Source organism: Zonotrichia albicollis, chromosome 5, assembly GCF_047830755.1.
Source record: "Zonotrichia albicollis isolate bZonAlb1 chromosome 5, bZonAlb1.hap1, whole genome shotgun sequence".
Taxonomy (NCBI): domain Eukaryota; kingdom Metazoa; phylum Chordata; class Aves; order Passeriformes; family Passerellidae; genus Zonotrichia; species Zonotrichia albicollis.
In genome coordinates, this window is record NC_133823.1 from 40,906,309 (window position 1) to 40,934,108 (window position 27,800).

A 27,800-nucleotide genomic window follows, 5' to 3' on the forward strand; every position below is an offset into this window, starting at 1 on the left:
AGCAGGAGCTGAAAAAGTCTCAAAGTAATTTCTTCATTAGCGTTTAATAGAAATTGAACATGAATTTGTGCATAATTAAGGTTGAATTAGAAGCAAAAGTGAGACATGGCATCCATAGCACCCTCACAAATGATGAGAGTACTTTGCTTAAGAGAAGCAAAGTCTTGACAAGTGAATCCCACTTTCAGGTTATTCATTTACACTTTACTGCAGTGCATAATGAGGTTAGTGTGGTATTCAGGGTACTTAATAAAAAGTAAGTTCCCAATGGTCAAAGTCTTAATTAAAAAAGTGTCCTGAATAAGCTACTATTCCCCTTTTTATTGTTATGACTGTAATCAGTGAAGACATATAAATTGTTTGACACTTTGTAGAGCTGAAGATTGCTTTAATTTAATTGTTAATCAGAACTAATTTTTTTTTAATATGTAGCAAAATGGCAATATTTGCTTTTTCAAGGACATAGGGTTATAAGTGAGTATATAACTGAAAGATCAGGAGTTGAGGACTGAGGACAGCATCTGCTTCTCTGCTTTGGGAAGCCTGAAGTCTGCTGCTTCTTGACTGCTCAGGCAGATGTCTTGAGCGCAGGTACTTTTCTGAGGTTTTGCTTTTCATTCAACTTTCTGCAAGTTTATCTTTGGTTTCTGTTTTTAACTTCATAAGGCAATTCAAGTACTGCAACTCTGTACCACCTTTTCCCACGCTGTGTACGTGTCAGGAGGACACTGATATGAAGTGATGGCAGATATTTGTCTCAGAAGTGGCTGGAGGGTACTTGCTCACTCTCCTCCTCAGTAAACTTCATGGACTTCCCAAAGCGATATCAACCAAATTTTAATGCCATGCTGTATCCCATCTCTTTTATCTACACTATATTCATTCCTTCCATTAAAAATGCATGGCACATTAAAAAGAAATATCTGAGTCCCAAAATATGCATTCCAGGCATAAGCATTTTAATAGATGATGGATTAATTAATTAGGTTGCTGATTAATTTCAATAAAGCAAAGAGTTTATCTGGACAGGAATTGAATTTCCAAAGCTAAAGGTGCCCAAATGACTTGCTTGAGTATTGACAATGTTTGAAATATGAAGAAATAACAGGGATGGAATATAAAATGTGAAGATTGAACAGTTTACATACTTTGCCTATACAAAGCAAAAACCAAGACAGATATTCCTGTTTTCTTACAGAAAACAGGGGAGCTGGAGAAGGATACAAAAGTACCCTTTTTGTAGGATGAGTCTATATTAGTCCATAATTCAGACACTGCTCTGATTAACTATGGTATGAGAGAAAGTTAACACTCATAAGTCTGAATACAAAGCTTAAAACTAAATATTGCTGTATCTAAAGACAGTCCCTGGAATGGAGAGAACAATCCAACTGAAAGGGAAATACTTCTGTTTGGTGTGAGGTGCCACTGTCCCACAATCAATAGTCGTGAGTGGTACTTCACAGACTGATTTCAGAGTGGGAGGGACGTGTGGCTTTTTTCACTGAGAAGCATTTATCTGTAGTGTACATCTCACCCAGAGGTACCTCAGAAATGACTCCCTTTTGTAATTTAAAACTTCCTATTCACTCTTTTAAACTGAAAAAAACGAAAAATTTTTAGGCTATGTATTCATTAATCTAAGTGAATTTAAGCAGAGAAGTAGAAACTAGAAATACTTTATTGTTCTATTAATTCTATCAATACTTATACTTGATACCTAAAATTAATACCTATAAACTTATTATTTATCATTGCTTCCCATGGAAACCAACAGGTAAATGTATTGCTTTTAACTATGACTTATTACCACTGCTTGCTCTTTCGAACAATGCTCTTAAGAGTCTCTGTAACATGTAAAAATATTTTTGTTTCAGACACCTTCTTAAAATGTCTGATTCATCTACACAATTTATATGTTACCTATACATCTTAAATGCAAAATATGGTGTAGTGATTATAGCAAATAAAAGTAAACACCCCTTTATTTTTATTTTTACTCTGAGGGTCTAAAATTAATGCATTTTTGCCATACTTCTGCATATAAATTTTCTGTTGAATATTCATATGAGTGTAATACTGGAAACCCTCCAGCTTTCTCCTCAGAGCTTTAGATGCTTCTTATGGGTGCTACTTCATTTCTGAGATTTTCATTTTTGATTAAAACTAATATATATCTAGGATTATAATTATGGTAATGTACCAAATTTCTATTTTAAAATAAAGGCAAAATAGCTGCTTTCAAAAAGATTGTTATAGCATGTTTTAGTACCTCTCTTCATCAACAGTTGAAATGTTTTTCTTCTCAGTCTACAATATAGGAATTATGCTTTTGAGACTTTTCGTTGCTATTATGCCAAGATACCATTAAAACAGAAATTTAAGAATTATTTCATCTAATCATCACCACTCATTTTTCCAGCAAAACAATCCATGAAAGGAAAAAGAACATAACACTTAAAATTATCATTAAAGCTGAGTTAATATAAATGTTTAACCAAAGACAAACATATTAGGGTGGATCCTAAAACCACACAACAGCCCTTTTACAGTTCCTTTTAGAAAGGAGATTAAAAGAATGTATCAATATCTTTTTGCTGAAAAATATCATGTTTACAAAGGTAAGTCCTATATCTTAGGCTGCTTTTTTTCTGTATCTATTCTTGGAAATACTAGAAAAAGATCCCTTCCCAAGCCCCTGCTACATTTTTTAATAAAGATCTAAAAAATAATGTTTGAGACAAATTTGTTCTTCCCTAGAGAGAGCAAGCAGTATATATGAACACATCACAAATAAAATCCATACAGCAGTGGTTTGCTCCTTGCAACACTTTTGTCATCTTTTGTCCTTTTGTTTTTATTTATTCTTTGCCTTCATTGCTAGTGATTTACTACCTAATGGGAAAAAAAGGCGAAAGAAGAAGGAGGGCCATAATGAAAAGGATGATAGAATTTGTGTGTCTGTTTTGTGAACATCTCTCCTAACACTCTGACTGTCTCTTCTGATTGAATCCCTTTCCTATCTTTTTTAAGACATTCATTAATGTAAATCATTTTAAGGTAAAATGCTACCTCTGAGAAACAGAGCAGGTCTGGGAAACAGTGGAAGTGCATCGATCAGAACAAGAAAATAATCAGATTACATAAAGGCTTCATCAGTCCCTGACATTACGTCCAAACACAGCAGAAAATGAGTACTAATAGGGAAACAACCACCAACAAGAGAGTGCTAAAGAGTTCTTACACTAGTGTTACTTCAGATTGCAGTCATAAGAAATTTGGCCATTATCTGTTAGTCAGTCTCTCTCACATGCAGTTTATGACAGTGTGGTTTATGTCTTTAGAGGAACAGTTAGAAGGGAGATTTTTGTAAGACACTACGAAGATTATGGAAATTGTGTTCAACTATCAACTGCTTAATAGAAATGTTGGATATGTCAGTTCTCAGACGGAACAAAATTCAGTGAGATAAAGGTACATAAACCCCTTAAAGTATTTATTTTAAACACAATAGACTTACACTCTGCACAGTACTTTTGAAAAGATGTGGAAGACAAAGGAGCCTTGGTGTGTGCTCCAGCTAAGCGCTGGGGTTTGGAGTGTAAGCTGACATAATTGCAACATAAACAGCTGTCATGTCCTGGCTAGCACTGCCCATTATTGTTTTCTGGCACATCCTGGGTTACCCCTACACAAGCAAAATTAGTTAGTGAACCAGTTTGAAAAAAGCTGAACTCCTGCCTCTTTTACACCTCACCTGGAATTAAAAAATGGCTCCAGCATTCCTCTCCTCTAATTTGGTATTTTTCATGAGCTGTAAATTAATTTACATGAATGCTAGATATATAAGCAAACTTGTCTGAAAAGATTTTTTTTCTTGGAATAAATCTATATTTTGTTGACACTGCAATCTGAGGTAATATTGTACGCATCAGCTTTTTTAATGTATTCTGGTTTGTTCATAAAACCATTGCTGCCTGAGCTTACTTACTGTCACATTTTAATTCCCTAGTGACTGTAAAAAAAGAAAATTTGATATAAGCCTTTTTCAAAATTATATTTGGGAAACAACCAATACCATTTACAATCCAATAGAAATGCAACTGTTTAATATATCACTGCTTTCTGCTCTGCTCCAGTCTGTGTGCCTGAATATAATATCCCAAGCATTTATGACTCTACTTATGCTAAGCACATACGCCTAAATCCAATTCCTGACTTTTTTCTTCATTTCTATGGCTTGAAATGAGATCCAGATGTTATTAAAATTTTGCATTTTGTTGTCTATCCTATAAAAATATAATGTTTTCTTATTACATCAAAGATTCAAGGCTCATTCAAAATTCTGGTCTTTTCTAGCAGTCCAATAAGATGATATATTTATTTTCAGAATCATCTGCCTTCTTGGTGCCATCCTTAACACTGATTTGAACACAAGTATAATTTTTGAAATACAGATGAAAGAAAAAGAAGAATCTGACCTTTTTCTCTCTGGCTTCTGACTTGCCTCGTTATGACTGGCTCAGTTCTTTTTGGACATTTTCCATATGTTCTCTGATTTGCTTACACTGCTAAAGAGTTTAAAATGCTTCCTACTAACATTTTAAATTCTATTAATGAACAAACAGCACTTTTTGTCCTTGGTTGAAATACTTACAATTGCTCTCTATGAGAAATATTTTGCAATTTTTTTTCCCCATTAGGAACCAGCTGACTAAATGGAAAAGGAACTTCCAAGTATAGATCTTGATCTGCCTAGCACCAAGAAAACACTAGGGGCCAGATTGTATGAGCCATTGTCAGACTGCCTAAGATGTAGTTGTTAAATTTGAACCAGACACCAGGAATAGCATTCAGGATAATCACAGAATTGAGAGAAGGATGCTAAACTTCTAGAAAATGATAGAGAGATGGAAATATAGAATTGGAGCTTCCTTTCTTGGAGCTCTAACCAAAGGCAGCAGTGGGCAATAGTCGTGAAGCTGGGGTTCAGTCAGAAATCTCTGATGCTCTGAGAGGTGGGGTAGGACACTACTGGCAGAATGGCTACAACCTTCCAGGAGGGCAGGACTTCAGTCCTTTTGTGTCTGAGTCACTCCTCACCTCTGAAGCCAGGAATATAAGAATTTACCGAATGCCTGGTGCAAAGGATAAGACCACAGTGGAACAGTCCTCGATTCTTCTTCCTGCTTTTAGGATTCTTAAAATTTTTGTCTTATAGCACTTTAACGAAAACTGTATTGTTATGATAGTAGCTGTAGTCAGTCATGTCTTTTGCCTTTCAAAGTCACATGCTATTGCAGAAAAAAACCCAGCCCATTAATTGAGCAGCAAAGAGTAAATAATGAAACAACAATCATTTCACTGTAGGATAGAAATAGTAGTGTAGATAATGGTTAGATAATGAATAAACTGAAGACCTTGTTTCACAAAAACAATTAATTTTATCCAAAGAGAGAAATATGATTGATTCAACACAATTTGTTCCATTGTAACAATGTGCTTAAATACCTATTTAAATGTTAAGTATGTATTAAATGTTGTATCTTTTAGGAATGTTTCCATTTCAGACTGTAGTTAGCATTTTTCTTTTTATATCCTTTCAAAATGACATAGCACAAAAAACTACAGAGGTCAGTAAAAATCTAGAAAAATGAGACTGTGGGGTGAGGGCATGGAAATAATTCAACCAGCCTGCTGGGCATCCAGAATAGCCCCCTTGCTGCTCCCAAATTACTCCTTCATGAAGTGACCCATTTTAAAAGCAATTAGGTTATCTTCCTGTTACTCTGAAAAGAAATTTTCCAATTTATAAGTACATTTGTTTATAACCACTTAATACCCACTTCTTCTTGTGTCATACTTGCCATTTACCACACATTTACCCACACCCCACAACTGGTTTTGCTTTGATATATTTATGGACAGTTATCCTCCATAGCTTGCATTTTCTAGACTGAAACAAGTCCAGCTTTACCCTCTCCTATTAAAAAACATGCTCCATTTATTAGCCAACACAGAAACAAATATTTCTCAATATTGACTCTTTGTGACCCCCACCAGAAAAATTCACAAACCATAGAGGGAGTTCATGGAAATATCCAAGCTGTTCCTCACATTCACAGTCTCTGAGAGCTAGAGGATCAATTTTCAGAATAGGTGGTATCTCAGAAACAAAGTGGTACCATGACAAGAACACACACTATTGGCTTTATTTAATAGTCAAGGACAGCTTTCATGGCTCTTTATAGTTGCAATCAGAAATAACATTCTTATTTCCAAAACTAATTGTCATCCTGCCCCCATCCCCCTTGAATACATATTTCAAAGGAATCACTGCTGGTTTCTAGCCAACAGAATGGATTTTGCAATTCATTACTGAAAAAAGAATGACATTGAATTTAACCTCCTAAATGTAATCCTTTTACATTTTGCTGGCTTGTAGTACAGACATCTTGATTTTAATGGCAGCTGTTTTCTCAGATTTACAGCTCAATTTTCACAAATGCATGAAATACTTATCATAGGTCTCAAATGACACGTGTTCAGGAATGTTACAATAATCAATAAAAGCATTTTTATAGTGTCACTAAACATTTAATCAAGCTTTCAAGAGTCTTGTGCTGTTATGATTTTCTCCTTCTGGCATTAACTGTATTAGATGGTCTGTAGAATCTAATTATTTGTCCTTTGTGGAACATTCACTTTTACTAATTGTCAAATAAAAAATATATCTTGCACAAAGTGTTTATAGAGACAGATGTAGCATTAGCAAGACAGTGTGAACAGCTGCCTATCTGCTACAGATTTAGGGGAAATTAAGTTTCAGAAGACCTTAGCATGTTTAAGGCTAAAAATTGATGAGAGTCTCCATCGCTGACTTCCAGTGTCAACTATTTTCTAGAGAATACTGAAAACTCAGTCCTCTATGCTGCTTTTTCCTATCCTTCTCACACAAACTTGCTGGGCTTTGTTCCAGGATGTTTTCCATTCTCACATGGAATAGTGAGTATTATTTAAGACTACTTAAGAATCTCTCACAAGTTTTGCAACATCTAAATCAAATCAAGATTTTATCACTGCTCTTAACTCTCTACCTAGTTTTGACTATTTCTCTTGAGCTATGATTTGCATCCGGTTTTACATGATATAGGTTTGGCCCCATACAATGACCAGTTTATGAACAATATTTCTTATCTGCCAAAGAATTGAACTTCCAATTTTTCTCCCTTTTTTATTGTTAGAATCCAGATGCACTCGCTTCTCTTAGTTTGAATTGCACGTGCTAAATAATATATGCCTAGTAAGGTGTCATTTGATTCTATTTAGCTATTGCTGTTGTTTGTGTTTCTCTGCTTTCATAAGATTTACCTGTGCTGTTTCTCTAGTCTTGATTTTCAATTTTATTAGTTGTTTTAAACTGTTTTTAAGTCATAATTAAGGGTCTATAATAAATGTTTAAAATCATACAGTGGATAAAGTTAAGTGAAAAAAGTGTGTAACATAATTGTACACACAGACAATTACGTGCACATAATTTTGATTTAATATATCAAACAATCTGGGAAAATTGTTTGTCCTTAGTGTACAATATGCTTTTCTATAACAAGAAGCATTGTGATTCCTACCAGAGCAAAGCAAGTAGACTTATATTTGTGTACCAAACTTAAGCTTGCTTTTAAATCTCTGGAAATGGCCAGTAAAGTTCAGTCATTCTTGAAACAAATCTATTTAACATTTCTCAAAAATTTACACAAAATAAGTTGTAAGATCTAAACTCCCAACATTCTGTGTGTAGTGACCTTAGTAAATAATAATAATCACTTAAGACTGAAAATGCTGCACTGAGCTAGATGTTCATAAAAAAATGTTCTAGTCCCATTGCTGCAGTTCTTTTCCCCTGAGGCACACACATGTTGTAAGGAGGAGGACAATGAAACAAGTTGTATATCATTTGATGCATGTTGGGTATGAAAAACAGCATCAGTTTTTTTTCTGAAAATAAATTATTTGCAGCGATGACAGATAATGTCCTAAATTCTTATGGTAATACATTTTATTTATGCCAATGCCAATTATATGGCAAAGTCCAGTGTGTTACATGAAAAACCACCACTGCACAATATCCCTACGTAAGGACAAGGGACAGCAAAAATAAATTGATAATGATTTTATTTCCATTGAGAGTAAACAAAATCTAAGAATGCAAAGGAAATAGAAAACACTTTTGGTGCAATATTTTTCTCCTTCCTAACATTAAATCCTCTAAAGCTATAGTTATAGTGACCAGAATTGGACATGAGTTGTTCATGTGGAACACTCAGCTCTTGGGAAGTTTAATGCTGCTGTTACTTCATGAATAAGAAACTGGAGTGAAGGTGAAAAAAAATATCATGCAAACAAACAAGTTTTTCCATCTCATCTTTAAAATTCTTACAGTGCTGGCACACCAACAGCATGTAGCCACACCCTTGAGATAAGCCAAGTTTTCTATGCCTAGCAGGAAATTTTAAAAGAAATTTTAAGTTCTTGTTCAGATTTTAGTACCAAAGAGAAGCAAGAACTTTCACACTCCTAAATTAGACACATAAATGTCACCAAATGCCTTTCTGTGTTTCCTGTCTTGAAAGACTTAGAGCTCTGGGACCCCCAGAATTCTCTCTGAATGCCGTGAACAACCCTTTATCTAGGGATGCCAGGGAAAAGCTATAATGACTTTTTAGAAGAATAGTTCCACCAAATTAATAGCTGGCTGAGGCTCAAACTTCTATGGCTTGGGTACAAGATTTTTGTAGATCTTAAAAATAAACGTCTCTTCTTTAAAAAGGGTTGCAGACATACATGTCTATATCCTACCCAAACGACTGTAAATATCTGATCCAATAAAAAGGAAATTGCTAGTCATCTTCATTTGTAATAAGGTTATAGCAATATTCCTAATACCAACTATATTTATTCATAGATAGCTGTATTTGAAATCCTTATATGTACAGGATTAGACAAAAATAATTCTGCTGAGTTGTTGAATTTTGTAATATTGCCTAGAGTAAGGAGGCATTTTTACTTGTCACATTAAAGCAAAAAATCTCATATGCCTGAAGAACACATGACAGGCTAGAAGTGCAGGATTTGTACAAGGAACTTGTGCAAGAGGGAGTGTGAAAATAGAACCAGATGTTTGTGTTACTGAACTTTCTCAGAAGTTCTTTAGAGAGCAACAGGGAGCATTCTGGAAAAAAACCTGAAGTCTTCATGTTTTCATATTGTGGAATCATGATGCAGTTTTAAAGCCTTATATATACCTGATATCCAATCAGGAGCTTTTTCCTATTTTTACAGCTTGCAACCTTAGTCATGCTACCACTGTATAAATGACCGTGTGAACCATGACTGTCTGAGTCTAAAACTGAAAAAGAACTTAATCTCTGGAAACATGAAAAACTAAAGTATTTTCTCCACATCAATTTACTCAAATGAAAATAATTTGTATAAAATTATTGCACAAAAAGAATAAAGCTAATCATGTGTCATCTCTTCCTAATTTTCAGACTGACAGGACTAACAAAAGTTACTAGAAATTCTAAAAGTTCTGTACTTATGTCTCAGAAATATTACCTCAGAACTATTGCCTCAGTGACTGGTGAAATAAATATAAGTCCTACAGAGCCTTTCACATTTTTTTTTAATCAGAAGAATTTGAAAGTTTTTTATTATGGAGACAAGTTGGAATTTAATGAAATTATACACTAGTAATTGTTTTGAAAGAAAGGCTAAGTGTAATGGAAGAAAATATATACTCCATGGTCAGTTTTTAATGTAATAAAAGCAATTGGTTTCTCAGACTTGAAAGAAATGGCATGTTTTGTGCTCAGTAATGCTTATCCTGGCAGTTGCTCCTGGCTATGTAGCTCACATAATTTTAAAAGGTACAAAGACACGAAAAACTTCTTACATGAAACAGAACTCATGGATATTAAGGTGACAGAGGGTGAAGTGCGGAGTGTAGGCTTTGAAGAAAGAGAGGCAATTTTCAAAGCAACTAACTTTATATTCTTTTTCTAGAGTTACTCTGTCAAAGATACGTAGCTCAGCTGTCATTTCCTCCTTACTAAAGCCATATGTTTCACAACTTAAATTGTCAGATCCATCTGTGTTATTGGTGGTGAATAGCAGTGGTTAACTGCATACTCTGCATACAGATCATTCTGTTGTACCCAGGCTCAATTTTCATTTAAAAAAATCAGCAGCCAAATCTGCCAGCTACAAGTCATAGATATTTTCAGGTTTCTGAAACAAGAACAAGACCTCTTTTTTTCTTGCCTATATAGCTTGTTCAAAGACATAATGGGGAAAATTAAAAAAGAAGTGAGATTTTTAAACATAATTTCTTTAATATTTTCAAATTGAAAATAAGTATTTTTCAATATTTACAGTGGCTTTAGAAGACCACACAGCTAGCATACAAGATATTACTCTATTCCATCATGCACAATAAGCTTTCATCTATTGTAAAAATTAGCTTTTAAATACCAGTAAGTATTAAAATTTCAGTAACATTCACTGCCCCACATCATCAACTGAGACATATTCAGTTAGGTATTTCAGCTGATAAAATATTTTATTTGATAAGATATATTATGTGGATTACATTTTGCAGACATTGAGTCTTCTGACTTATGAAGTAGAGGGAAAGGAAGTGAAATCATTGCAGTGACAGCATGGCTTCAAGTGAGATATGATTTTCCAGGAAAAAAAATGTTTTCTCTCACTTTCAAACAGCTCTAACAGCACCATTAGTCTCAGAGTTGCATGCACCTTTTAAAAATGCCACCCTTGCATAACTAGAAGCTTCATCAATATCAGAATGTTTCTGTTTCTGGCATTATCCAATATATTGCAAGGGGTGGGAGTCTCATTCCAGCACATCAGTTAGCACATTGTGGATTTCTTCTGAACAAAATAAACCCCACCTGTGTCTCATAGCCTCTTTCTGAAATGACAGTATTTGAAGAGCCAGAAGAGATGATATTTGAAATCTGTCTTCTTCTTTCCTTTAGGGGGATGACTGATTGCACCTTCAGAGAGCATGTGTAACCAACCAGACCTTTCCTAACTAATATGTAGGCAAGGGAGAGGTCAGAGAGATAAATCTTTTTCCAGTTGCATGGTAAGGGTGACTTACATCCCCATGGCTGCCCTTCAAACTTCTGAGCTAAATCAGAGTCTGTGGGGTGAGAAGCAGGAGAAAAAAAATCTTTGAATCAATGCCTGTCCTGATTACTTGGATACTTTTCTTTCCTACAACTTCCTAAGTCCAACTTAGGGCCAGTACAGGAAATAGTTCTGTTTTCATGCAAACACAGAACTCTGTTTGAGGAAGAAAAATTTTCAGAATTCTGACCAAGCCCAGGAGCATGAGCCATACTCTAGGCCACTATTTCTCCACTTCAACCTGAACTAAGTAAAATAACTATCTTCTTCATACCAAGAAAATTATCTAAAAGAATTGCTTTTAGATAATAGATAAAATTGCTCCCAGAAAAAAAATCCCCAAAAACTTTGATTAGCACAACAGATTAAGGCTAAAGTTAGATTGAGACACTTAGGCCTCAAAAAGTTTATGTTGGTGAACAGATGCAAAAATTTCAGCTTTCTAGCAGATTGTCAGTCATGCACAAAGGTATTTTGAATGGAGACAGTTCCACAGCAGCTGACATAAGGATGAATCTTAGAACTGGAAGAACTGAGAGCTTTATGGTAAACTTGAATAATAATGCTGATGAACAGCAGCATAGGTTTCAAGCCTAAAGCCATCAAAGTCAGTAGTGAGCTGTCAGGTGCTGGTATTGAAGGACCTTGGCAGACTTCAGAAATGGGATAGTAAGGAATAAAATTATGCACATGAAATATAATGTGAAAATCCTGAAAAAATGAGAGCCAGTTAATGCAAACAAAGATATCAGTTGCATTGTAGGCTTCAGAAAGACAGTTTGGAATAGAGTATGGTCAATAGCTCTGAAATGTCCCATTTGAGATGATTGCATAAACTCATTCTCACCCTCCTAGTATGGAGAACATCTGCCTGTTTACCAAAACAAAACAGTAGATCCCACCTCTAACAACATAATGTACAGAAAAGGGAAATATAGGTTCATTTTGGTCTTTTATAGATAGGCTGTATTCCATACTTGTATGTATACATAATATATGCAAACCATTTAAATATTCACTTCCTCTGCTATTCAAGAGCATTGCAAACCATCCACTACTCTCCTGGACAATTAGAATACTTTTTCTCCTGAAATCATAATCAAATACATCCTGAAGTTATCTCTGCCTTCTTCTAGCTGCATATGCATTAACTTTTTCCCAGTGATATTTTTAATTATTATTGAGGTGCTATAAAGTTGATAACTTTCTAAATATATTACTGAAAGATTGAATCAAAGCTAATTATTCTCCTCCAATGCAGGGTTTGATAAAGAGCTTGATCTTTTCTTTGTCTTTCTTAGATGTGCTTAATTTTTTCTCTATCAAGTATTTTGAGCTATCTCTTTCCCATGACAAATGGGAATCCTTTCAAAAAGCAGCTAGGGTCAGACTGCATACTGTCTGCATGGGTAGGAAGGTTTGAAAAGGATTGCTCCTTTCAAGTGTCCATTCCCACTGCTCTGTTGCTTGCATTGCCTAGGTTGTTAATGATAGGAACTGTTTCTACATGAGAGCTGAGAAAATCTGACCCTCAAAGAACCCTCTTCTGAGAGATCAAAACCAGTTGTGCTTGTGAGGGTTTTTTCTTCTGAAATATCTGATTCACTTAGTTGCTCATACAGTACTCTCAGTTGTATCAAATTTTAGTGAAAAAAACCCCACCTTAGATTAGTTTTCTTGACATTAGAATATGATGTTTTAAAACAGTATTCTCTTGTCTTTATTAGCTTCTCTGTTTATTAGAAAGATTCCTAAATCATAACTAGGTAAACCTAGTGAATCCTAAGTATGGCCAACAATCATCAGGGGCAAATCCAGAAACTCTCCACTACTCTCCATTTATATAGACAAAATGAAAAGTTATTTTTTATCTCTCAATCTTACTACAGTTCTACTTGCTCTACATTGATATCAAGGTTCAATTTTTCTTTTCCAACAAAGACAACAAGTTATTCATATCAAGAAAAATAAGTGGATGCATTTTCAGAAGTGCAAATTAATTTGGTCTGATCAGTTCCTGGGAATTAATACTTTCAGTCTTGATTTTCCAAGAAGCTAGGAACACATTTCAGCTCTGGGTGATAACTGAGGCAGCAAAGCCACAGAGTATCAGTAGACCACTCAGTCTGTGTATGAAGACATTTAGTACAGGCAAGTAGTCTGGTACAGGGAAGTTTATCCTAGTCAAAGGCTGAACCTAAAATTCCAAATTGCCTTTCTCTACTCCGTAGCCCTGCTCTGAGGCTATGCTGAACTCCAGGGAATGACTTGTGTATTTGGGTGTCAAAGCTAGCTAGGATTTCAGACTTTCAGTTAGAGAATATGTCTATTATTAGAAATATCAAGAAATATTGAGAGTATATTTCTATTCTTTAGGGCAGGCAGTAGGATGACTTTCTAACAATTAGGGAAGATGGTATGCTTACTGCAGTAATACCACTGCTCCAGATCTGTCAGGAATGATCTATCTCCACCACCTGAAATGCTGCTCCAGAGGATCTTATGTCTTTAAAGTCACCAAGCTTTTCAGCATTTCAATGACTTGTTTCTTATTTTATTTTTTATGCTTTTACCTCCTCACTTCCTTTCTGCCTGAATTAAGAAACATATTTGAAGCTCATCAAGGAACAAAAATAGGTATGCTGGAAATAACATATTTTACATCAACATTTGAATTTCCTAGTCATTATTCCTAGGCAGAACAGCTCATTTCTGCTTACCACAGAAATAAAGAAAAGTTTTAAAACTTTGCTGACTGTGGACAACATTAAATGTTTTTTAAAGTAGAAAAGGAAAAACTCATGTGAGAAAGTTAAAATGAAGCTCTAGAGAATCTGTCCAAAATTAATTGAGGCCATTTTACTGACTGATATAAATGGTGCGATAGGGCAAGCCCCAAATGCCACAGCAGAGGTTTCTCACTGACCTGTCTCTAAAGTGTTTCCAGGTGTTCTGAAAACATCTGGGGCACTTCTGCCTCTGTATTGCACAGCATGCAGCCAGCCCCAGCAACACTATTTCCTCCCAGTGTGTGATGAGCATCCTCAGTGGGATGGAACAGATTTGGATTCTGATGACTTCAGGAACCTGTTTCTAAAGGAGGGTTTTCTGAAAAGAATAATGTATGAAATGTGTTTGTTAAAGTTGCGCACTTTACACACAGTACCTTATATTCAAAAATTAAGTGTTTTAAATGTACAGTTTGGGGGTTTTGGTTGGTTCATTTTTTTAAGAGTGTATAGTAGGGAATTTATGGGTAATTTCATTGTAAATATGTTTTACTGTTTGTCCTGTCAATCCAAATTTCAATAAAATATAACTGGAAACTCTCATGAAAGAATCTCTCAGTGGTGCCCACTGAGAGTGTGGTGAGTTTACCTTGTTTGCCAGGTGCTCACCAAATCTGCTCTGTTACTTCCCTTGTCAGTTGGACAGGGAAGACAAAAGATCATGAAAGGCTTGTGGGTTGAGATAAGGTCAGAGGGAGATCACTCAGCAATTACCATCATGGGCAAAGCAGACAAAGCTTAAGGAAATTAATAGAAGTTATTACAAACCAAATTAGAGTAGGATAATGAGAAATTAAACTAAATCTTAAAAACACCTTTCCCCATCTCTCTTTTTCCCCCTGAGCTTTACTCCTCTCCCTACAGCAGCTCAGGGGACCAGGGAGCTGCAGTCTGCTCATCACACGTTGTCTCTGCTGCTCTCCCCCTCAGCGCACACACTGCTCTCACTCCTCCCCTGCTCCAGCGTGGGCTCCCTCCCATGGAAGAAGTTCTCCATGAACTTCTCCAATGACAGTTCTTTTTGTCATTTCTGTCTTAGTCTATTAGTTTAGTTTAGCTCTTGTCAAACCAGCATTTCAATATTCCATATTTTTATATTTTAAGTAATGTAGCTTTACAAATTGTCATGCTAAGTCTATCATCTGGACTTTATTTAATAATTTCAAAATCTCTTCTCCTGCCAATAAACATCAGAAATAATTATACAGGTAGGACGTTTTAGAATGAATGTCTTTTGGGATGTACATGTTTATTTTCTTTCAATCAAATAAACACAAAGTATATAGTTATATTTGTGGGGAAAACTGGTGTGGAAATTATGCCTAACTGGAAAAATTAATGGACATTTTTGGTAATGAAGCAAAAGATATCCCATTTGAAGCTACTAACCACCCAGTGTGGGTGCTAGACAATTGAATAATGTTTTGATGTAGTAGCACATGTCTAGTGACAGAGTTTTCACACATTTCATATTATTTAAAATTGTATATTATAATTTCTGATGTTATCAACCTCCATGTAGAACTAATGCAATTTGCAATTTGCAGTACTATAATTTTAGCATCTTATAATACTAAAGTGATAAATCTCATCCCTGCTTCACACACCATTGCTGTGATATAAGCTAAATATAGGGAATTTTGGAGAGGAAAGGTTGTCTTTGAAGGGGGGGTAGCTGTTTGCATGGTTGCATATTGACAACGCTGCCCCTGTAGGGAGAAGTTACCTCTGGATAGCAGTTACAGATAAGTTGTATGGAAAACTCTCACTCTATTTTTACATTGACCACCTTGCTTAGTTCCAATCTTTAAGCCTTTCTTGGAGAGATTAGCACCTCAAACTTTTCTTGCTCTCTTCACCATACTACACGGCATGGTTATGAACAACTCCCTTTAAAATTGGACTTTACAGTCTTGCTGCTCCACCCTCTAGGCCAGTTCTCATTTCCCATTTTAAAATGTCACAGTCTGGGGGTTTGTTTAAGAGTATTAGATAATTTTTCATACTCATGAGGAATTTCTAGTGCTCTAAAATTTTGAATGTAAATCCCAATGTCTTACAAAAGAACTGAAGGAAGATACTTTATTGTAGAACCCTTCAGCTCTCTCAGCCTCACAAGATACCTTTGTTTGAAAGGATGGTGACCCTCAATTGATACAGACACATGGATGGACAGATTCCATATCATGCCAGCTTCATGTTTTATGTCAAAGTTATCATGCTCTGGTGACCTAGAAGTCCAGATAGCCATTCTCACTCAGCCGCCAGGCACACTTCGTTCAAGGGCAAAACAAAATTGAAAGTATGAGTCTTCCCAATGAGAATTCATGCGCAGAAGGATGCTGGAGAAGATCGTGAACACAAGATACCTGAATGACAAGTAATAATCTAGATAATCTGATTTTGGATTAAAGACAAAGTAAAGAATAAACATATCTGGAAACATATTTTAAACTGCTTCTATTACATAGCTCAAATATTTGTCTAATTTATTGTGTAGATGAACATGCTTTTTTCATATCACCTCTGCTTGGTGTAATAGAAATCTAATTTTCAAAACAATATATTTAGGAATTGTGTCTCTGAACATACTTAAAACCATTTATCCAATATTCATGAATAAGAAATTCTGTCAGCATTGAGTTGTGTTTAATGAAATTGGTTTAATTTTATCTGAAGAAACTGAATGGTGTTTATTTTTTTTTTCTCAAAGTCATGATACACTTAGAGCTTTCATGGTGGGAGTGTCAATAGCTCAACCTCTCCCAAAAAAGGGCACTTGGATGACTTTTCAGCTTTGACCTTCTCATTTCAAATTTGAAATCCAAATCAGGAGATCAGCAGAGGTTCCCCATGAGGCAATTTAGATATTAGTCAAAGTTTCTTGTCTCTGACACTGAATGTTGCTGATCATTCACATGCCAGGTACTGCATTACTGGGCTTCAGGAAATGGAAGTACCTTGAACTGAAGGACACTAAGTACATTTTTAGTATCAATTCATTGTCAGTTTAATTACTGAATTAATAATAGCAATATACTACTTGAGAACATACTTCCAATAATTACTTGAGAACATATTTCCAATATTGTTGCCATCCTTATTCCCCCCACTGAGTTGGGTGGTTTTTTTATGGACCTATAACCTAACTGGGCTTGTCTAGTAAAGTTTAACAATAGACAAGGATCCAGTTTTAGGTCTCTAGCACAATAGCTGAAAACTGATATCCAAGGTATTTTGAAGGGGCTTATGTTGGTAAACATTTAATTCAGATCATTTTTTTAATGTAAGCAGATGCAGAACGTGTTTTTCTTCAGGTAACTATCACCTATTTTAGAACTCCTGATCAATCACTATCTCAGGATTATTATTGTTTGCTTTCCTTGTTTAAGCATGGGGTTTTGGAGTGTATGAATTACTATGGTTACAGTCTGCACGGTGAAGAACAATAGATCGTCCTTGACAGCAAAAATATTTATTAATTTCTGATGTTCTGCCACTTTTACAGATCAAATCAGATAAATACAAAGAAATTCTGAAAAATATCAGCAGGATTATAAGGTATTGGAAGGATTAAAATATTCTTCAAGTTATGAAACCAATTAGCAGATGTGGAAATAAAGCCTAGACCTTTTTTCCTAACTCTGTTTTAAGAAGGACTTTTTGTTTAAAAAATAATTGCTTCCAGTATAGATTTATTTTTGCAAGGGATTTAGAAAACAAAGGTAAACTTGTATGACCTTTCCCCAGAGTTTTGAAAATAGTAGTTTATCAATGAAATTATTCAATATTACTGAATGTGATTTTTTCCAACGAAGGCAATGTATTAACAAAGCCCTGCTCGTATGGCATATCACAAAAATAAATGAAACACTTATTGATCCACTTTTATGAATTCAGTAGAAGTTATATTAAAACAGGCTCACTTTATTGATGCATCTGTCTCACTAACAACTTTTACATGTTTTAAAAAAGCTCATGCTACACAATTGTACAAGAGATCTTACTATTTGAAACATCATTAAAGCACCTATCTTGGACTATGAATGAAGGAAGAAGGGCACTAATGTGTAATATACAAATATTACATATTTGTAATATTTACACAGTGTATAGTTACATGGTCTCTTTCTACATTTCATTTCTCTATTCTACATTTGGTTACTCTAAGTAGACTTTTATTTATCACTGCCTTTCTTTGATTTACATTTATATTAGGTGAATTTATCAAAAAAGTACAAATTCAGTGGGATTCCTTCTGCTCTGTGATCTTCCAGATCTTGCTTGAGACTGTTCTTTCAAAGACAGGTTTCAGTACTGAAAATTTTCCCTCACCCTAAGAGACTGCAGGCTTTAACATGTAGGCACATGCTTTTGCCAAGGGTTCTTATCACTGAGTTTGGCAATAAAACCAGCAAACCCAAAGTGATTGATCACCTATAAGTATGTATTTTTAAAATAATTTTTATCTCTCTGTCTGTATATTAGTCCCATCATAACATAAAATTAACTTGCAAATGGAAGAATTGTGAGAAATTACCTCATATCTGGCACCAATAAGGTAAGCACCTGATGTGAACAGAATATGGTGGAATTATAGCAGTCACTGCAGGCAGGGGGGAGCTGATAGGCAGGAGCTACCTTTTCTGTCTGGATGCATTCTTTCCTGGCTGGATGCATTATTATCTCTGAGGTCACTGCTGAGAAGATGGCCTCTGCTACCCAGCCTGACACTGCAAACTAGGGAATGCTAGGTCTCAGTAAAGATCTGTTCTGCTCATAATAGGCTCAGAAAAGATGGGGTCAGTCTGCACAGTACGAACACAAAGCTCCCAGGTGACCTTTCCTTTCTCTTTTCCTCTTAATTTTTACTTAATGTTATAGCAGTCTGTTACATTCCAATACACTGACTTCAGATGAGCTGCTGTGTGGGAGCACATCCAGGATGAGTCTAGGCTACCCTGAGAGGAAAGGTTATGAAGTCCTTCATCAACTCAGCAGCTCAGGATTAGCCACCTGAACCATCTTTGCAGAGTGGACAGAGCCTGAGATAGGAGACTTAATAAACCCAGAAGTGTAACCTTAATAAGTCTGGAAGTGTGTGTTCTAGCCCAGCAATTAATTTTTATTTGCTATTATAATGGAAATTTAACAACAATGATAAAATCTCAATTGTTTATATAAGAGTGTCTGGGGGTTTACAGGAAGTATTCTGCATGCTAGATAATTAACATGAACCTAAGTATATATCAGGTAAAACCACAGTCCGAGCTGCAATCCAAATCAGTGTTCTAGGAAGTAAATTGGGGCTAAATATATAAACTATTTTCATTGTTGTTGCACAAATGCAAATGTTGTTAGATATTTTTCTGCGATGACCTGAAGTTAATTCCTTTATAATTGCTATTAAATTAAACAACCCTCTGAAGAAACGACCAAATAATTTCTGCTTGAGAAAATGTTATTTGACCAAATGTGAAATTTTCATTTTGTTTTCTGTCCTTGTTTTTTAATTAAATCAAAATAGACTCTGGAAGCAAATTCATCTTCAGAGAAGAAATGGAAACATTTTTATTTTAAATGGTAGAATCAAGCATTTTGAAGTTTTCATTATCCCTGGTAATTTTTTTTTCAATTAAAGGGTGCTCTCAATTTTTCTAAATGGTTTGGTATATTTTTCTAAAAAGATGATTGGTTTTTTGTGAGCTGTAGTCACTTATGTCAGTACTCTGTATATTGCACACATATTATACGAAGAAGAATGTCTCTATGCTCCTGCTGAATGAGAGCAAATGCAGCTTGCATACAGTCACTTTCAGATGTGAAACTCAAGTGTGTCCTTCAGCTCTACCTGGCAACCTTACTGCACATAACAGTCGTACGTAAGCGGTTGAAAGGTGATTCAAATGCAGCATAAAGTTTCAGAATCCCAAAGTGATTTCGCTTTCCCAGAGTATCACCTAGAAACACAGTGCTTTTGAGGAGTAACCTCTCAGAACGTTCAGTGCTTGAGTTCAGCAATATTGTAGAAAGCAGGTAAGGCAAGGATGGCTGAGTGTTGCAGGGAACAATGACTAAAAGGTGAAAGCAAAAATGTGGAACCGTGCAGTGCCTTATAAAAACAGGGGTGAGGAAGACCCAGCAGCCATGGAATGATGTGCTCTGGGGCATTTGGATATCATGACAAGTTCCAGAGAGGGGTTGCAGAAAACCAGAAGGGTTTCTTTGCCACTGTGTTAGCAGACCTTTTAGACATAAACTCCATGAGAAGTAATGCACACCAGAAGCTGGATTTTAGGTACAAATGTTGAATCATAGTCATTTGGGGAGGTACATATGAGACACACAATAGGTACATGAGATAAACCAATGCATATCAAGCCAAGCAGCCCCTGTCTGTTTTGGCAAAACTTTTTATGTCATTATTTGTAGATTTTAATCTTTTTAACTGAGACATTGTAACTGCTAAATGCAAAGTGTTGTTTTCCATCTGATGGAAGGGAATGCAATGTGAATAGAATACTGCAGACACTGGCTTTGGGCATAATTTTTCTCTTACTTTAGTGAGTCATGAAAAAATAAAGTCAGCAGAATATGTAAGTGTTCTGTTGTCTTCTGGTAGAGCTGAGGCCACCAGATACTAGTACATGATAAAACACACCGAAAGATAAACCTGCCTTTTGTAATGAAAAAGAGGGATCTGAAGTTTTTTAAGGACTTCTAAAATATAAAATCTAGCCTATAACATATTTCAAAGTAGAGGTTTTGTATTCTCTTTTATTATTCTTCCACCTTATTTATGAAACTTCCCATATGTTCAGTAAGAAAACTTGTCCTAGTGGAGAACTATATGTGAATTACACCTTGTTTTCATACTTTTTAGCTTTTGTATCCTGTACTAATGAGTATTTGAGATTTTTCATTAAAATTCATAGATTAAACCAATATAAATAAAATTATTTCAATGAAACTGTACATTACTTTAAAATGTGTGTACAGTGTTCAGCTTAAATAAAAATAAAGTGTGGCAATTTAAAGCATTACTATTTTAATTAAAGTGGCTGCTAACACATTGAAAAGTTGAGCCTTGAAAGGTTTAATGCTGTTTGCAAGCTGCCAAGCTCCAAGCAGGTAAAGTAAGAATTATAAGCATAAGAAATGGGGAAAAATTAAGAATAGAAATCTACTCATACTATTATATAGCAATATAACATTTTTTTCAAATAGAAAAGTATTACTAGCTCCTAAATCATAATAAGTTCATGGAATTTCAAAATAATTTCGGTAGTGAGTTTTTTGTGTTCTGGGTTTTGTTGGGTTTTGGTTTTTCTTATTCCCTTTCTAATACAACACTGGTGTGCAATGACGACTCCTGTTTAAAACCAGCTTTTACGTTTACTGGAAACCTTGAGAGCATGCTGAAGTCTTACACATACCTCACCTTTATTATTCTTGCTCCAGAATATCCAGAGCTGAAGCAGTCAAGGTCATGGTCGTGAATTTGATCACACAGAATACTCTGTGTTTCCTCCATCACATGGTGGGTTTGGGGTTTTTGCTTTGTTTCATAGGGTAGCTGCTGTAAAGAAGGACCTGAGGTAGGCAGTTCCCTTTACCAGCAATCCATAAGCTTTGTGATTTCTGTATACTAAAAGTTTGCCCTACACGTTATGAAGTCATGATTTCTGGATGATTATTAGTTTTGACTAGCCCCTAGCAGATGATTTACTTGTAAAATGATTCCTTTTTCTTTCACCCTTCAGCAGAATTACACAAAACAATGTTTTACACAATACAATGCAAACACCTGGGAGCTTTCCATAGCCCCTATTCCTCCTTCTGTACAGTGTTTTGCTTATACTGCAGAGGTGACAAAATGTATGGTTTTACAATCCAGATTGCTGCATGTGCTGTACAACATAAGGATCCTGTCTTTCACAGGCTTAATGGTTTGATAGCAAATAATTTTTGAAAGCTTCCCAATTATTTAGGAAAATTACTTATATTGACATTTGTCAATAGACACAAAAACCATGGAAATTAAAAGTAATAAAACATGGACAAAAATTAAGTTATAACATTACTCCATAACAATAAAATAACTAGCAGTCATTGGAAGAATGAATCCAGGTAGAGTCACACAGCTTTTTTTCACACCTTCAGTGTGGAACAACTTTACATATCTTTAAGATACAGAAAAGAGGGCCAGGCAAGAATTATGTATCTAACTCAGCTTGTTCTCTCTGGTGGGGATGTCCTTTGAAAAACCCATAGCTCTTATAACTGACTTATTGTAGTTATTGCAATTCATTACTGTCGTAGCTTTTTCTCACCATAGTCAGATGCCAGTTTTCTTGTATGGGTTGGCATTGGTTTATAAACATAAAACTTTTTCTTTTAAAAAAAACCAAGACATCTTTTGCCTTTAGGATATAAAGACTGCAAGTGGAGAAAGGACAATGCTGTGAGAGTTACTTTTGATCTAATGAATACAAAGGAGACATTTCTACCTCAGGAGGTGAATGTTTGGTCATTATCAGTCACATAAAATATTTTAGTTGCCCTCTGCATTTGTGACTTCTGGGCTCTCATAAATCAGATGAGACGCTGATGGTCAAACAGACTTATTATATTCCCTGAGTCAAAAGTACTGTTTTTCCACAGTCATTTTGACCCTGCACTTATCATCTGGTCTTGTTTTAAAATAAATCTTAAGAGTTATTTTTCACTGCTGGCTGATATCCAGCCAAAGGAAAACTAGTACTTAACTCTTATGCAGTGCGAAATGAGAACTTCCTAGTTTAAAAATTATCAGGTCTCCTGTGAAATTCCACCAGTTACCAGTCAGCAGGCCTTAGAAACTTACATGTCTTTATGTGGGGGTGAGCTCTTGTACGTGTACAAAAGTGCCAACACTGAGAGCCTCGAGGAGAGGCAGACATTTAAGGCTTCCCTGCTAGGAATGACCTCTCCTCACACTCTTCAAAGAGCTCTTATGTCTGAAAGGTATCTGAGCCCTACTAGGTTTTTTTATGTAATAACTTTTTGCTGAATTTTTTCTTGTTTTCTTCACATTTCAATGAGGTGTTGGGTTCTTGGGGAACTTGGAGAACAGATGAGTTTTATGCACGTAGATAGCCTTAGGGCAAACAAATAAGTAAAATACAAATGGCATAGAAATGAAAGTAAAATAAAAATTGGTCCCAGTGCCACAAAAACCTCCAGTCCAAATTAAAAAAAAAAAAAAATGGAAATTTTTTACTATATCAGGAAAACTAACTGAATGTGGTAAAATAATCTGATTGCGACTTGAACAGGACTGTCTTCAACTCTGATTTCTCTTAACCTTCTGAAATTAAAGGTTGAAATAGTTCGTTCTCAGATAACAAGAAATATCTGGATAATAATAATAATAATAATAATAATAATAATAATAATAATAATAATAATAATAATAATAATAATAATTATTATTATTATTATTATTATTATTATTATTATTATTATTACTATTACTATTACTATTATTATTACTATTATTTTGCTTACCTTTGAGGAGTAGCAGTATTAGCCAGAATTAAGTCTTCGTCTCTTGAAGATGATTTGCAGTTGTATTATTCTGAGAAGTACAAAATATCTAATCAAAGCTGAGATAGTTTGGGAAAGCAGGACTTAGTTTTGTTCACATTCTGTTAAAAAGATGTATAGTTAGCTTCATTTTCATTATAGATATTCATCAAATTATACAGTTGGTTAGAAAATTCAACAAACATAATATTGCAAATAAAATTCTGGCATTCAGTTCAAGGAAGAACTTCATCATTTACTGTGAAAGAAGACAACTATTTAAAATGCGCTGTGAATAAAGCCAGCTTCCAGGAGATATTACATAATTTCTGTCTACAGAACTGAATAAAGCGTATGAAAGAAGCAAATTGTCTTTGTTCCTGAGACACCCACCCAGAATCCACCTTTTCCTCCAGGGCCACGGCCAGTCCTGCTGCCCAACATTGACCTCTTCTCTCTAAGCGCAGTTTGGTTTCTCCTGAATCACCACACACAGGGAACCTACAAAGCACAAACAGGATTGTAAGGACATCATAACAACTGATGCCATGTACTCCCTGATGCCATGTTGTTAGGTGTGCAGGTTTCTGAAGGACAGCTGTGGGTGCGTTATCTTGCAGCGCCACAGACATACCATGGCCTCAAAAAACCAAGAATGCTGCACATCAGACATCTACTGTCCCAGCTCTGGGCTGCTTGCTTGCCTGGTCACTCAATTGCCATTTAATCCGGAACTTCTCTGAGAGCATTAGACATATCTTCATCTCAGTTAATAAAAATTAATTTATAATCCAAATTATCTTTCCTACTGTATGGTTTTAACTAAACTGCACCAATCTCATCAGTATTTGAGCTTGTCTAGAATTTTCATTGACTCATTCTAAATTAACTGCAGCTCAAAAACCTCACTGTAGTTTAAAACCTCGACAGACTCTTTCTGGCTTCCCTGGGAGTAAAGGCTAGACTTCTAACTCACCTCTCTTATACCATCTCTCCAAACAGTTTAGATCTGTGATGCTTTTTGGGCTCATGTACAGCCTTAGAATAATGTAACTCTGGAATTATTCAAAAAACATTTGCTTATTGCACATGCTACATATTCTAAATAATCTCATAATTATCCAGAATATCACAGGATAAAATAAATTGGATATATTTAAGTGCATGGAGAGAGGGGTCAGGTGCATGAGGGCCTTCCAAGACATAACCAGAGATCATTATGTATCTGCTAAAAATAAGACAAAAGAATATAAGTGATTTCTCTCTGCTGTGAACTGTTACAAACATTGCATTCATTAAAAAAAAATTCTCTGTCTTCACAAAGCTTTCATTAAAAGTTAGGTTCTCTGCAAAACAGATTTGAGTTGTGCTAATCAACAGCAACATCAGAAAACAGAAGTGGTTTACACTAAAGTATCACTAGAAATAATTTTCTGAGGAATGTTAGAATTGCTGGCAAGTTTTGGAGGTGGTAAGAATATCAGATGTAATGGCTGGAAATAAAAGCAACATTCTTAATTTCACAAAATAATAATCCCTTTGTGACCTCTAGCAAGTTATTTAGGATACACATTGGAAAAGCTCGTAAAGAATTCATACATCAAAATACCTCTCATTTTCAGTGGGAATTAATGTGCTAAATGTACCTCACAGATGTGGGAGTCACTCACAGATGTGGGACATGTTCTCTGAAATTCATTAGGAAAGTGAACCCCCAGAGAACTAGAATGGCAAAATTTTTAAAGAACTTATTTGTAGAATAGTGTTGAATAATACTAACCTGCTTCACTGAGATACATGAACACCTTGAATTTTACACTGTTTAACAGCTTAGACAAATACATTTTATACAAGCACAAATGCATGTTTTCTGTGTGACCTAGATGCATGCTCTGCCTGGATTCTCTTGATCAGAATTAGAAAGCTCACCCTGCACACCTGGAAATGAAGGAAGGCAATAGATCCCACCAATTCTCAAAACCGTGGCCAGACCATTTAGGTTACTTGAGAGAGTGCTGACTTCTTGGAAAATGAGGACTATAAATGCAATTCAGGTGGCCCAGAGGAGTCACTGAGGAAAGTGAACAGCCTTTGCCTTGTTTTGTTTACCTCAGAAAGCTCATTGTCTGGAAAAAAAGCTGATTCGATAATTCAGTTGATTATCCCACTGATAATGAGGACAGAAAATTGCTGAAGATTTCTCATGTAGGACTATTCCTTGTGATTAGCTTTTAATACTCCTAACTCAAAAGCAGCTTTCTCAAGTCTAGGAGAAATCAGTATTTAATCACCTGGGACTGCTAAGGAGAATGCAGCCCTCACTGGTTGACAGGAAAGGGTAACACAGAAACATTCCGAGGCTGGTGATAAAGTAGAAGTTATTTCATCTTGTTTTTTGCCCTCTGAAGGAGCACAGATAAGTTCACTGCTACAAGAAATAGGAAATGCCCTGAGGCACTGGAGATCTCAAGAGTGCATATGTGTCTCTCTGCCTCTCTCTCACACCACCAAAGAGAGTTGCTCTTTAAAAATCCTGTCTCAGACAAATTACTGAACTCATCCTATGGAGCCAGGAGAGAAAGGAATCTGCACTAAATTCCAGGATTAACTGTTGAGGAGGACTTTCACACAAATTGGTGCAGCAGTGAGGTATCAGAGGACTGCACTATGTGTTCCTGAGAGGCACACCTAGTTTTTTTTATTCACAATTAGGACAAAAAAACTCATATAGGATTTGCCATTTCCCTCTCCATCCTCTTCCTCTCCTCTCCAAACCCTCACCATGTACATGCTCAAATTTTTCCATAACAGGCAAGTATTTTTTGGTCTAAGCCAATAGTCCAGAAGACTAGGTGGAATGTTGTTATCAGATAAATCTTCTTTAGTCTTTTGATGGTGATTCAGCAATTAGCACTAAACAGAGGCTGACTAGAAAATTGGAGGTAAGCTGAGGCCATGATCTCAGTGTTTACATTTTTATTTTGACAAACTGTTCCCCTGAACATTTGGCCTCCTTTTGGGCTGCCTTCATCTTCCCCAGCCTGGATGGTGCTCTCGGCCATGGACTGTGAACTAAGAGCACTCCCTTCACGAGGCCCCGAGTGAGCTTGCCAAGGCACGACCTCTGAGGGAAGAGAAATACCTTTGCTGAGGGCATCTGTCAGAGTTTGGGAGTGAGCAACACAGCCAGCTGTTCAGCACTATCTGTCAGGGCTTTGGGGCTTATCAAAAAGCTGATTTTGGGAGAATTAGTGAAAATTAGAATCAGCACTTGATGCGTCTGGAATTTTCAAGTATCTCCGGCATTAAACAGAGGCTGATATTTGGGAGTTTGACTATGTGTAAATCCTTTGGATCTAACTTTGTGTATGTAATTTATGTTTTGAAGGGAACACAGGTACTATTTTTGACTTTGAATTCACAAATTAAAGTGCACCACAAGAGACATATATTCACTTAAATTGAAACTAATGAAGAGGCTGCTACAAAGCTTAGCAAATCCAAGCTATGTACCTTAATAGATCTCTGCAATAAAAGAATAGTAAAACATTGAATTAAAGTATTAATGCAGTGTTCTACTATATTAATGTACTGTAGCATGAAGTGAACTTTATCCTTTTAGAAAAACAATAACTATTAAATGTAATTTCCCATGTGTTAATACTGTAGAAACAAGGAACCATAATCAATTTACAATTATCATCCCAGCAAGATAGATTTTCAGATACCTGTTATTTACTTTGTCCTACTTTCTTTTCAGCCTTGGACTGAAACTCTCCAAGCCAGATTTTCGTGTTTCTGCACAAATGCTCATTTTTCTTTCACTTCCCCTCTCAAATATATTAAGTAGTTGCAACCTGAAGTCGTTGAGTATCATGCTTCCATCAAGGCATGTGAAAGCATAGCAGCTATGTGGTCTAATGCTGGGCCAGAACCTACGAGTGTGATGGAATGGCCTGAAGTTGCATGAGGGAGGGTTAGGTCAGATATTACAAAGGAAAGTTCTTCACTCAGAGGGTGGTTGGGCACAGGAACAGGCTCCCCAGGGAAGTGGTCACAGCACCAAGCTCGACAACGTTCAAGAAGTGTTTGGACAACGCTCTCAGGCCCATGGTGTGACTCTGAGGGATGGCCTGTACAGGGCCAGGGCTGGACTTGGTGATCCTTGTGGGTCCCTTCCAACTCAGCATATTCTGTGATTCTGAGGTATCTGGGGTGAAGGTGTTGCAAGGA

General features: G+C 35.8%; 1 long non-coding RNA gene across 1 annotated transcript in view; it reads right to left on the reverse strand.

Moving 5' to 3' along the window:
- The window catches only part of LOC113458845 (uncharacterized), a 60,667-nt gene that overhangs the window by 17,007 nt on the left and 15,860 nt on the right, over window positions 1–27,800 (reverse strand). Inside the window, exons 2-3 of the long non-coding RNA XR_012580467.1 lie at window positions 23,961–24,068; window positions 23,550–23,619 (exon numbers count right to left, since the gene is read on the reverse strand). This is a non-coding gene — a long non-coding RNA (uncharacterized LOC113458845). The remainder of the gene's footprint in view (window positions 1–23,549; window positions 23,620–23,960; window positions 24,069–27,800) is intronic.